This window comes from Rhinopithecus roxellana, chromosome 11 (assembly GCF_007565055.1).
Source record: "Rhinopithecus roxellana isolate Shanxi Qingling chromosome 11, ASM756505v1, whole genome shotgun sequence".
In the NCBI taxonomy this organism is placed as follows: domain Eukaryota; kingdom Metazoa; phylum Chordata; class Mammalia; order Primates; family Cercopithecidae; genus Rhinopithecus; species Rhinopithecus roxellana.
In genome coordinates, this window is record NC_044559.1 from 81,518,815 (window position 1) to 81,531,821 (window position 13,007).

At 42.4% G+C, this 13,007-nt stretch overlaps 1 protein-coding gene and 1 pseudogene across 6 annotated transcripts in view; one reads left to right on the forward strand and one right to left on the reverse strand.

Moving 5' to 3' along the window:
• CPEB3 (cytoplasmic polyadenylation element binding protein 3) overlaps positions 1-13,007 on the forward strand; it is a 256,201-nt gene that overhangs the window by 175,183 nt on the left and 68,011 nt on the right. The window lies entirely within an intron of this gene.
• Positions 10,172-12,272, reverse strand: LOC104676510 (annotated as a pseudogene).

A 13,007-nucleotide genomic window follows, 5' to 3' on the forward strand; every position in this document is an offset into this window, starting at 1 on the left:
CACCAGCAGTGTATAAGCGTTCCTTTTTCTGTGCAACCTCGCCAGCACCTGTTATTTTTTGACTTTTTAATAATAGCCATTCTGACTAGTGAGATGGTATCTTATTGTGGTTTTGATTTGTATTTCTCTAATGATCAGTGATATTGAGCTTTTTTTCTTATGTTTGTTGGCTGTATGTGTGTCTTCTTATTAAAAGTGTCTGTTCATGTCCTTTGCCCACTTTTTAATGGAGCTATTTTTTTTTCTTATAAATTTGTTTAAGTTCCTTACAGATGCTGGATATTAGACCTTTGTCAAATGCATAGTTTGCAAAATTTTTCTCTCATTCTGCAGGTTGTCTGTTCACTCTTTTGATAGTTTCTTTTGCTATGTAGAAGCTCTTTAGTTTAATTAGTTCCCAATTTTCATATTTTTAAAGAGGCCACCTTTCAAGGAGTTTGTACCATAACTGACTTGCTTTTTGGTCATCTAGACTGAGCTTATCCAATCTGTTGCCCACAGGCCACATGCAGCTCAGGAAAAATTTGTATACTTTCTTAAAGCATTATGATTTTTTTGTGTGTGATTTTTTTTTTTTTTTAAGCGCATCACCTATCATTAGTGTTACTATATTGTATGTGTGGCCCAAGACAATTCTTCTTCAAGTGTGGCCCAGGGGAGCCAAAAGATTGGATGCTTCTGAAGGGCTTTTAGAAATGATGCTTCTGTTGATATATTTTTGTACATGGCCTTCTCTTTCAGATTATTTTCTGTAGGATAAATTTTGTGAAGGTTACTTAACCACAGTTAAAATAAATGAAAATATTAATGACTCCAGATTTGCTATTATTTGGCTTCCCAAAGCAATCTTCTTTATGCAGTTTTTGCCAGTTTGGACATCTGTATCAAATGTCGTGCTTAGTTTCAAGTCAGATAAATGTTATGTTGTGGTTGCAAACTTACCTTTTTGCTTCTGTGTTTGGCGTATAGTGCACTCTTGAAGAAGCCACAGGCCGCATTGGTATGAGTCTTGTACTTGAAGTGTTTTAAATCTTTTTTTCTTAGGTCTCATCTGTTGAATTTTGGGTGTTTTCTAACATTATCTCCTATCATTCTCTCCCTTACCCACTATGGCCACACTGACTACTTTGCTCTTCTTTGAACAAGACAACTGAGGCCTCTGGGGGCCTTAGTACTTCCTTTTATCTGAAACTCTCTTTCCCCACATTTCTTTGTTTGTTTTGAGACAGTCTCGCTTTGCTGCCCAGGCTGGAGTGCAATGGCACAGTCTTGGCCCACTGCAACCTCCACCTTCTAGGCTCAAGCTATTCTCATGCCTCAGCCTCCCAAGTAGCTGGGATTATAGGTGTGTGCTACCACATCTGGCTAATTTTTAGTATTTTTTAGTGGAGATGGGTCTCACCGTATTGCCCAGGCTGGTCTCAAACTCTTGACCTCAGGTGATTCACCTGCCTCGGCCTCCCAAAGTGCTAGATTTACAGGCGTGAGCCACCACACCCGGCCTTCCCCCACATTTCTAAATGGAGCACTTAGACACTGCCCAAATGTCTAGCCCCTGTATCCTCTTTTTCTGTATTCCTCTTACATTTTCTTTCTGTCTGCCTATTTATTTAGTTAGTAGAGATGGGGTCCAGGCTGGGCTTGAACTCCTGGCTTCAAGCAATCCTCCTGCCTTGGCCTCCCAAAATGCTAGGACTACAGATGTGAGTCACCATGCCTGGCCAATTAATTTTTAACCTTAATTTTATTTTTCTTTAAAATGCTGATTATGACCTGAAAAGATTAGATGTGTTTTTCTGACTTTTTACCAGACTGCAAGGTAAGTTTTATGAGCACAGAGAATTTTTTATGTTTTGTTCACTGCTCTGTACCAAGTAGTTTGCGTACTTGACTCAATGACCTTCAGGTATCTATTAGATGAATGAATTGTATCCTGGCAAGCGATGAGTTCATTACTTGATCAGAAAGTAGAACCCAGCACATTTTAGCGCTGGAAAGTTCCTCAAAGATTGTCTCATTCTAGTGCAACCTTTATTTTAAACTGAGAGTGAAAGAGGTGAAACATCTTTTCATAAGAACACACAGCTTTTATTAGACATACTTGAACCTGACAGACCAATAGTTTGTACTATTTTACCCGGTGGATAATAAAGTTATTTTTATTTGTTTTGCCGCTGTTTATGATTTGTGGAAAAGGAGGACAGGTTTAAGCTATATAATCTGATAGATAATGCTGTTATTTACAAGGCTGGATTTTATATTAAAATTAGCATCTTAAGCTATATGACCCAAGATACATTTTTTTTTTTTTTTTTTTTGAGACGGAGTCTCGCTCTGTCGCCCAGGCTGGAGTGCAGTGGCCGGTTCTCAGCTCACTGCAAGCTCCGCCTCCCGGGTTTATGCCATTCTCCTGCCTCAGCCTCCGAGTAGCTGGGACTACAGGCGCCCGCCACCTCGCCCAGCTAGTTTTTTGTATTTTTTAGTAGAGACGGGGTTTCACCGTGTTAGCCAGGATGGTCTCGATCTCCTGACCTCGTGATCCGCCCGTCTCGGCCTCCCAAAGTGCTGGGATTACAGGCTTGAGCCACCGCGCCCGGCCCAAGATACATTTTAACATTGAAAACGAAAGTGGTCCTTGGCTTTTTCCTGAGCCTTCGTGTTCTGTTTGTCATACTCACATAGCTGGAGTATTTCCAAAGAGGTGGTTTACACTGGGGCTATAGGTCTGAGCTGCCCTTTAGCCATAACTTAACCATGGAATTCTGCCTCCTGGATAATACCACACTATTTCTGGACATGGTTGAACAGCTTGGTAGATGAGTTATTTGACTATAAGGATAAGTTCTTTTGTGCTACCTCAAATCAGAGGTGTGGTTATGAGTGACAAGGGGAGTCCAAGAACAGGAGCTATAATATAACCAGGTATCATGGAGGCTGTACTAGGGTGTGGCAAGCTGCAGGGATTTGAACAGTGGAAGTTACTAATTATCCATTGTAATCTCCCACCATCGTCATGACTCGGTTTGCATAGTTTTCATATTTCTAGTTAAATTCCAGAGAGAGGGAATTTGATTGACCCAGTTCATCTTTTAACACCTAGCTGTGACATAGGTCATCCTAATGATAGGGCCCTAGAATCCTTGACTACTTAGTAAAAGAAGTTATAGAGCCAGGTGTAGTGGCTTATGACTGTAATCCAAGTACTTTTGGAGGCCGAGGCAGGTAGATCACTTGAGCCCAGGAGTTCAAGACCAGTCTGGGAAACATGGTAAAATGCCATCTCTACAAAAAATACAAAAATTAGCTGGGCATGATGACATATGCCTGTAGTCCCAGCTACTTGGGAGCTGAGGTGGGAGGATCACCTGAGCCTGGGGAGGTAAAGAGGCTGCAGTAAGCCAAGATTGTGCCACACTACACTCCAGCCTGGGCAACTGAGTGAGACCCTGTCTTAAAAAAAAACAAAAAAAAAGAATTGTTTCCTTTAGCATGCAGCTGTGTATGTGGCCACTAGGGGATAAGATGGACACGACAAGCTTGATGATGGATAGCATAACCTCCCTCATTGCCCACTGGGAGAATATCCCATCTCCAAAGTTGCTGTCACTGGAGCTACCAAAAAATGTTTGTCCACCCTGAGCCTTCTACCCCTTGTTCTGCACTAAGAGCTGATCCTGATACTGCAATAGCCTCACCTCTCATAGTGGGACAGGAATATGGGCCCAGGGAAAGGAGCTGGCTTCTGCTGTGCAGTGAGCACAGCTATGCTACCACTGTTGAGGCCTCTTGGGCAAAAGCAATGATGGCAGCCAGCTACAGATATTGTACAGGAGTTTGGCCATCTGGCTCTGAAACTGTTTTCAGAAGCCAATGATGCTGGCAGTGGAATGGAGGAGGCTGTCATTCTCAGCTTACTCGGGCAGCTTACAATGTTAGCTTCAGCAGTCTAGGGGCACAGGGTCCAGGTGAACAGAAGTAATAATAGGCACACAGCTTTATACAAGAGTGACCAAACCCTTGTGCACTAATGATTCCCACTCACTTTTAGAAAAATTTGTATTCCTGAATGGCTATTTCTACTGGTGATTCTGTACGTCCTCTGCACTGCTAGGCTAGCTTGCCCTCTTGGTCCTCTTGACCTCTTGATCCTCTTGACCAAGGTCATGTAGTTGTGGAAGTTTATCCAATACCAGCATGGTTTGTGAACCTGGCACAAGCCAGGCCACATACTATTTGGATTGAACACAAGCCAGGTAGCTAAGGAGATACTGCTTGAGGAACAAGGAAGAGGAATGTACTTTGAGTGGGCAAAAACAGGCCATTGTGGAGCTGCAGTGGGCTGCAGTGTAGCATTTATTTCTTTTTCCTTCAACTTGTCTAAATCTGGCTTTGGAAAGGAAAGTTTTCAAACTTCACATTTTTTCCCTTATAGCATAACTTGAATGGAAATAAGTCAGTGTTGTTTTAGGCCAGATTCCAAGTTTTTTCACCTTCTGAGTTACGTAAACTGATCAAGTTGGGAAGCCAAGGGTTTTAGCCTGTATTTAACCTTTTGCAGTTTGTCATCTTTTGAGTAACATTCTGTCTTCCTTTAAAAAAAAAAAAAAAAATCAGGTCCTGGCTTATAGTGCTCACACTGTTTGGTGATTTATGAATCTTATATTTTAATATTTTACTTGATTGTGGTTTTCATACCCAGGAAGGATTTTTTTGTAAAAACATGGAAACTGCATTGTGTGATAGCAAGGGTGGGCTTTGTGTTTTGTTTTGTTCTGTTTTGACAGATGGAGTTCATCTATCTTTGCTTTTAAAAGCTTAGCACACTCTCAGTTTACACTTTTATAAACACTTGTCTCTTCCGCATTGTATTGAAGATGAACTATAAAGTTAGTCTTTGCTTTCAAAGCATTTATAGTTTGAGGGACTGTACAGAAAGAAGTCATTAGGAATATATAGGCCACAGGACAAAGCTTCAGCAGCCACATAAATAACATAAACATCTTGTTCAAGGTCACATAAGTACACACTGTGCTATGAGCAGGCAGAGGTGATGGGATGGGGGAAATGCTTTTTTAGTTCAGAGAAGTCATAACTCCTCCTGATGAGAACTTTTTTTGAGGAAAAAATAGACTTTAGGAACTGAAATGGAAGGTGGAAATTTGGCAGACTGAGGCAGAGAGGATGTTTTAGAAGAGGGTATGGCTTGGGTTGAGACTTGCTGACAGTAGTTAGATAGGGCTAAGGCTGTGAGCAGGTGAGACCAAGAGAGGATATGTTAATTGAAGAGTTAGGAATGGGAAGCCAGCTGGGAGGGTCTGGTGAAATTTTTTGAAAACTGAGACCAAAGACCTGGGTTGTCTTTCAAAAGAGAATGGCCCCACTTTAATCTTGAGAAGAGTGGCACAGAAAAAACTCATTTGAAGCAGCATTAAGAACTGATCAGAGGAATGTTAAAGTCCAGGGAGGAGAAGAAATGAGACTATCAAAGCTCAGGCAGTATATGCACAAGGCCAGACTAAAGCTTCATCGGTCTATAGGAGAGCATCACCTGGATTGAAACAGTTCCCTAGTTGTTTGCTGACTGAGGGATCGTAACAGGCAGTGGGGCATAAGCTAGGTTTGTGGACTCAGACATGGGCACCAGCATTTACTAGCTATATGACATTGAGCAAGTAATTTAACCTTTAAGCCTCAGTTTACTTATCTGAGTTAATACTACTCATTGGGTTGTTAAGAGGATTATGTGAGGCAGTGCGTGTAAGCACCACAACAATACTTAGGCTTATTAGGTGTTAAATAATCTTAACATTCTTGCCTGTGGTTTAAATGTAATGCTCAATAATAAAATTACCCAACTAGTTTGACCAGTTCTCTCCGACACCCCAGTCTGGTCTCAATTTCCTTGGTCAGGTGCTTGTTTGAACTGACTGTGACTAGAACTGACAGACTGGCAGACTTCACAAGGACCTCTTTATATAGGGAATGTGTGATTATGTAAACAGCAGATTTTAAGTCCAAATGCCCCAGGTCACTGCCCTGGACTGCAAGACTTTACTAAGAACGCAGGAAGTAGGCTGGGCGCGGTGGCTCAAGCCTGTAATCCCAGCACTTTGGGAGGCCGAGACGGGCGGATCACGAGGTCAGGAGATCGAGACCATCCTGGCTAACACGGTGAAACCCCGTCTCTACTAAAAAATACAAAAAAAAAAAAAAAAAAAAAAAACTAGCTGGGCGAGGTGGCGGGCGCCTGTAGTCCCAGCTACTCGGGAGGCTGAGGCAGGAGAATGGCGTAAACCCGGGAGGCAGAGCTTGCAGTGAGCTGAGATCCGGCCACTGCACTCCAGCCTGGGCGACAGAGCGAAACTCCGTCTCAAAAAAAAAAAAAAAAAAAAAGAACACAGGAAGTAGAGTACCAATTTTGAACTCTGAGGTGGTTCTACTCTGCCAGCTTATTTTCTTGTCCATTCCCAACTATTCCCATCCCTGCCACCAAAGCAACAAACCCACAAAGAAAGTTACTAGTGTCACAGAAAACACAAAACAGGCTAGAATCAAGTCTCAGCCCCACACAGTAAATATTGTTAAAGAAATATGTTTAGTTCTGAATCTTAAGGGGAATGTTTAGGAATTCGTGCACTTAGGCAGTATCTATCTGCAGAGCTACCTCTACATCTTAACTTGGGTTAGTTGTTTGCCTTGGAATGTCTTCTCCGTGTTTTCAGTGTTTTCACCTGTCATACCATTAAGGTCTGGCCCCTGTGCCACCACCTATAGAAAGCCTTTCCTGATTTCTCTATTCATGTCTTCTCTGAAAGTGATCTTCTTTCTGTGAAGTCCAACTTTTAAAAATATGTTTACAAAAATACTTCTTAGGATCCTTAATGCATTGTTCCTAAGCTAGAGTTCTCTGTGTATTTATGCTATACGATCTTCTGGTGCTAGTATATAAACTCCTTAAGAACAAGAATTTGCTCCTGATAGTATTCCCCTGCAGTGCGTAGATTACATAAGTGTTGAGTAAATCTTGGAGATCAGGTATCCTCATTCAAGAGGAAAATGAATAAGAGATCCAGTTCAGAGACCTACAGTGAATGCTCTCTGCTGCAGGCAGGGATTGATGAGCTGCTTCAACTCTTCCCACCCACCACTCTCAATCCTATAATGAACTCTGCTCACTGTTCTCCAAGTGAGCTGACCCTTTGGCCTTTCCATACCTCGGCGTGTGCTCCTTCCTGAACTTGGAATGCCCTTACTTTCTGGAAAAGTAATCAGTTGCCAGCTCACAAATCTGCTCCCTTTTTTCCTCCCCAGTGTCCTGTAGGACATACCTCCAACATAACACTTTTAATGTTGCTTATTAGTTATTTACAGTCTGACTTTTTCTGGGTGAGGGTTCTTCTTCAGCTTGTTCATCTTTGCGACCTCAGTACTTAGCATCATACCTGGCACCTCCTAAATGTTTTTGGTGCCCTTGAATTGAATCCAGAAAAAGTCTCCTGAGGCAAACCAGGTAAGTCCTCTGACCTGAAAGCCAAGGTCAGAGAGAATGTTCAGGACAGACTGCCTGTGCCAAAAAAAGTCTGAACTCAGGCAGCTCTGGCTAGAGCAGTGCCCTTTAGGTTTCTCTAGGAAGGTCACTGGTAATAGGAAGCCTGATTTTGTGAGAGGAGAGAGTTGCCTCTCTGTCCAGGTCATGGACCTTTCCTTCTAGGGTTGGTCTCAATCTGAAACCAGCCATTCCTTGGTCTGCCCTTTTATAAATGCTGCAGTGGTTCTAGGCACAGCAACACAAGCTGAATTTTTTTTTTCCATTTGTAGTTGGTACTTGAAACAAATACATTACTAATAGTATTAGTTGATTTTAAGAACTGTTGATTCTTTAAAACAAAAAAACAAAACTATACACCTCTTTTTAGAACGGGAGACCTTGTACTTTTTTTCCCACAAATTTTTATTTTGAAAAACGTCAAACCTACAAAAAAAAGCTCTAAGAATATTACAGTGAACACCTATGTAGCTTTCTTCTAGATTCACCAATTGTTAGCATTTTGCCACAATTGTGCGTGCATGTTCGCTCGTGCGCTCTCTCTCTCTCTGTCTCTCTGTCTCTCTCTCTCTCTCTATATATATATAATTGTGAGGCAGTGCATGTAAGCACCAATACAATACTTAGGCTTATTAGGTGTTAAATAATCTTAGCATTCTTGCCTGTGATTTAGATGTAATGCTCAATAATAATAAAATTACCCAACTAGTTTGACCAATTTTCTCCCACACCCCAGTCTGGTCTCAGTTTCCTTGGTTAGGTGCTTGTTTGAACTGAGCCATTCCCAATAGCCATTTAAGAGTAGGTTGTAGGCCAGGCGTGGTGACTCACGCCTATAATCCCAGCACTTTGGGAGGCTGAGGTGGGTGGATCACGAGGTCAAGAGATCAAGAATATCCTGGCCAACATGGTGAAACCTCGTCTCTACTAAAAATACAAAAAATTAGCTGGGTATGGTGACACGCACCTGTAGTCCCAGCTACTGGGGAGGCTGAGGCAGGAGAATCGCTTGAACCCTGGAGGTGGAAGTTGCAGTGAGCCGAGATTGTGCCACTGCACTCCAGCCTGGGTGACAGCGCGCGAGACTCCATCTAAAAAAAAAAAAAAAAAAAGAGTAAGTTGTAGGCCGGGCACAGTGGCTCACGCCTGTAATCCCAGCACTTTGGGAGGCCGAGGCAGGTGGATCACCTGAGGTCAGGAGTTTGAGACCAGTCTGGCCAACATGGTGAAACCCCGTCCCTACTAAAAATACAGAAATTAGCTGGATGTGGTGGCACTTGCCTGTAATCCCAGGTACTCGGGAGGCTGAGGCAGAAGAATCATTTGTACCCAGGAGGCGGAGGTTGCAGTGAGCTGAGATTGCGCCACTGCACTCCAACCTGGGCAACAGAGTAAGACTCCGTCTCAAAAAAACACAAACTGTAGACCTCTCACTCCTAAATATTTCAGCACATATCTCCTGAGAACAAGAAATATCCAGATTGTTTCAGTAATGTCCTTTACAGCAATTTGTTGTCGTTGTTGTTGTTTTGAGATAGTCTCGCTCTGTCACCCAGGCTGGAGTGCAGTGGCGCAATCTTGGCTCACTGCAACCTCTGTCTCCTGGGTTCACGCCATTCTCCTGCCTCAGCCTCCCGAGTAGCTGGGATTACAGGTGCCCACCACCACGCTCGGCTAATTTTTTGTATTTTTGGTAGAGACGGGGTTTCACTGTGTTAGCCAGGATGGTCTCGATCTCCTGACCTAGTGATCCGCCCGCCTCGGCCTCCCAAAGTGCTGGGATTACAGGCTTGAGCCACTGTGCCCGGCCTAGCAATTTGTTTTTTTTTTAAATCCAAGATCCACTTGAAGTCAAGAGATAGAACAACTTGCGTTTATTATTTTTTTTTTAATGAGTATTTTAATTTAGTTTCAGAAAAAAATGGTACATGACTTGGATGAGAAAGCATAAATTAAGAGGGTTTTCTGGATATGCAAGAAAAAGAAATAACTTTAGTATGTTCAGTGATAATTTTCTGGATCTTCCTCTTGTGTCAAAAGCTATATATATATATTTCCTCCTCAAAGCAGCTGCTCCAAGAACTAACTAGCCCTCTTTATCTCCCTCTAGCTGGGATAGACTAATTCCCCTCCACCCTCATCTGTCTTCTTTCAGTAACACTTGCATAGGTATTAATGGCCTGGGCTCTCACCAATGAACAGAATTGTCCTTTAAGCCAGCAGCCCACAGGCAGTGGGACCCAAAGCCTCATCCCCAGTCCCCAGGGCAGAAGCCACAGAGCTGGTATTGTTTCCACTGTTTCAGGAAGAAGGAGCCAAAAGCTGACTCTCAGCACAAATCGAAGTCCAATATGGAAAGAGAATAACTGCTTCTAGTCCCAGGAGTAGGCAAGCTGTGGGCAAAAAAGTTTTTGCAGCCACCCCATCTTTAGAAACAAGGAGAAAACTAGACCCTTTTCCACTATTGTGGTCTACAGGGTACTCTACTGCTCCAAGGGGATCTGAAAGCGCAAAGGATCTAAACAAGTAAGGAGAACTTTTCCCAGGCTGGAGATAAGAGTGACAAACAGAAAGATGGGTGAATGTAATAATGCTTAGGAAGATGATGCTGGGAACCTCCATTCTTCATATGGGTGCCAGCCCTACAGAGGACAATACAGTAAGAACCAGGACAACCACTCCAGACTGGTGTAGCTGGGGAATCTTCAGGACTTTTCCTAGGTCCCACATCAAGTTTCAGACCCCATTCCAGGTATGATACATGAGAGGGAAGACGAGTGCAAACTTAGCTGTGTGGATCAGTGCTGGCCCCAGACACAGGGACTTCATGAGCTCCAAATAAAACTCAAAGTTCCCAGGGAGTAACAGGGCCGACATGCCAAAAAGAGAGGCTCCTGCACTCAAAGTAATACCAGTGCTACGGTGGCAGATGGCCATCGCCATGGGAAGAGACCAACTATAGATAGTGACGTGGGGAGACACAGGACAGTTTAAACCTGTGTTCTTATTCCAGAACTGCTCCATCTCTTCTTTGGCCGTGGTTCCCAAAGGAATAGCATTTCTGATACAGAACTGAAGGCTAAAGTGAGCTCGGAGGCAATGTCAACCAACATGTCTCAGCAAGAGTGCAGCGATCTTGGGTTCCACATTTAGTTGTTATATCTCTTTAATCTCCTTTAATTTAGACAGTTCCCTAGGCTTTTTGTCTTTTATATCATTGGAAGAGTCCATGCCCATTGTTTTATAGAATCTCCTTTAATATAGTTTTTATGGGCTTTGGAGCAATAATTTAAGTACATAGGCCTTAAATTATAGGACTGAAGCACAGGGTGACCACTTACTGCTATTAAAACAATGTCAGACCAGGCACGGTGGCTCACACCTGTAATCCCAGCAGTTTGGGAGGCCAGGGCGGTTGGATCATCTTAGGTCAGGAGTTCGACACCAGCCTGACCAACATGGTGAAACCCCATCTCTACTAAAAATGCAAAAATTAGCCGGGCATGGTGGTGCATGCCTATAATCCCAGCTACTTGGGAGGCTGAGGCAGGAGAGTCACCTGAATCCAGGAGGCAGAGGTTGCAGTGAGCCAAGATCGCGCCATTGCACTCCAGCCTGGGCAACAAGAGCAAAACTCCGTCTCAAAACAAAAAAACTGTCAAATGGTCACTGTCACAAGGATATTTTAAAGGCAAGTTCTTTATTAGGGATATTGAAAAGTTTATCTTGCCATTTTTAGATAAGATGGCATAAATTAATGGACTCTGGAAACTGATCTGGTTTAATTCCAGATTTCATTCCTAGGTTTTAATCTGAGAATTCCCTTAACCTCTCCGAGCTTCATTTTCCTCATCTGTAAAATGGTAATAATAACAACTGTATTTACCTCATAGAGTTACTGTGAGGATAAAATGAGCTAACATGTAAAATGTTTCTTAGCAAAGTGCCTAGAACATTGTGAGCATTTAGTACCTGATAGTTGTGGTAGTAGAGCTGTTGATAATTTGTACTAAGGATCAAGTATTAAAAAATTATAACATGAAAAATTAGGTATTTAAGAGATCAGGAAGCTTTGTTTTGAAAGGTAGCCAAGAATGTTTTAGAGGTTGTTATACTTAATGTGTTCTCAGGTATTAAAAGAAAAAAATCGGCCAGGCGTGGTGGCTCATGCCTGTAATCCCAGCACTTTGGGAGGCCGAGGCAGGTGGATCATGAGGTCAGGAGTTCAACACCAGCCTGGCCAAGATGGTGAAACCCCGTCCCTACTAAAAATACAAAAATTAGCCAGGTATGGTGGTAGGCACCTGTAATCCCAGCTACTCGGGAGGCTGAGGCAGAGAATTGCTTGAACCTGGGAGGCGGAGGTTGCAGTGAGCTGAGATCGCGCCACTGCACTCCAGCCTGGGTGACAGAGTGAGACCCTGTCTCAAAAAAACAAAAAGAAAAAAATATTTTAATTAAATTTACACTTCACACACCTGGCCAATGAAATGGAATTATCCTAATTAAGTTCCTCCCCAAACCTTAGTGTTCCTTTTTCTCCCAGAAAATTGCATTTGTCAATTTAGGATTGTTGAAAAAACATCCCTCAGTGTTCTACCCTTCTTCCCCAACCTGTTTGGCATCAGTGGGAAAGCAAGGAATTTTCAGCCATCCATTCTACCTGTAACCCAGGGTTGTGTTGGTGACAGTGACTAGGAACTGCTCCTGTTCCCTCCAGAGCCATCTGCTTTCATAGACTGGCTTGGAGCTAAGGGCCTCTCAGAGCTCACCACATCACTGAAGCCCCCACATACTCCTCAGGTTACCATTTCTGAAACTGGAAGAGTTTTATAATCATATTATCCGTTACTGGGTCAGAGGGCAAGAGAGAACAGAGGAAGTTGATAATTTTTTGGCCAAGTTTTTTTTTTTTTGTAATACCTTTCAAACTAATAGAGAAGCTCTATTTATAGGCATAATTGGCTTTTACTTTAAAAATGTATTAAAATCAGAAAATAATACTACATCTGACATTCTTGTGGGGGAAATAGCTAATCATATATGAAAGCAGATATTCAGTCACCCACTGTTTGTTTGCAGTAATATTCAGCCTGTCATTCAAGTAACTTTAGGGCTTTTCTTCAGTATCTAGGTTACTTCTCTTTATTCACCAAATGCTTGCAAATGCAAAATAGAAAGTGCATATTATTAATTTGAATTCTAATGTTTATAATGAGACCATATGCAAAAACTTTGATTTTATCTATTACAGAAATAATTGAAAATGCAGTAAAAGAAAAATCAATGCTCACATGACTCCCTAGTGCATGAAATACCTTTTTATACATTATCTCACAACCTACATCTCTGTAAGGTAATTGGGACAAATATTTGGTTTCTTCATTTGACAGAGAAGAGAGCCAAGATTCAGAAATGTTAATATTCAAGTTCATGGTTCCACCACTTACTGGGTGATCTT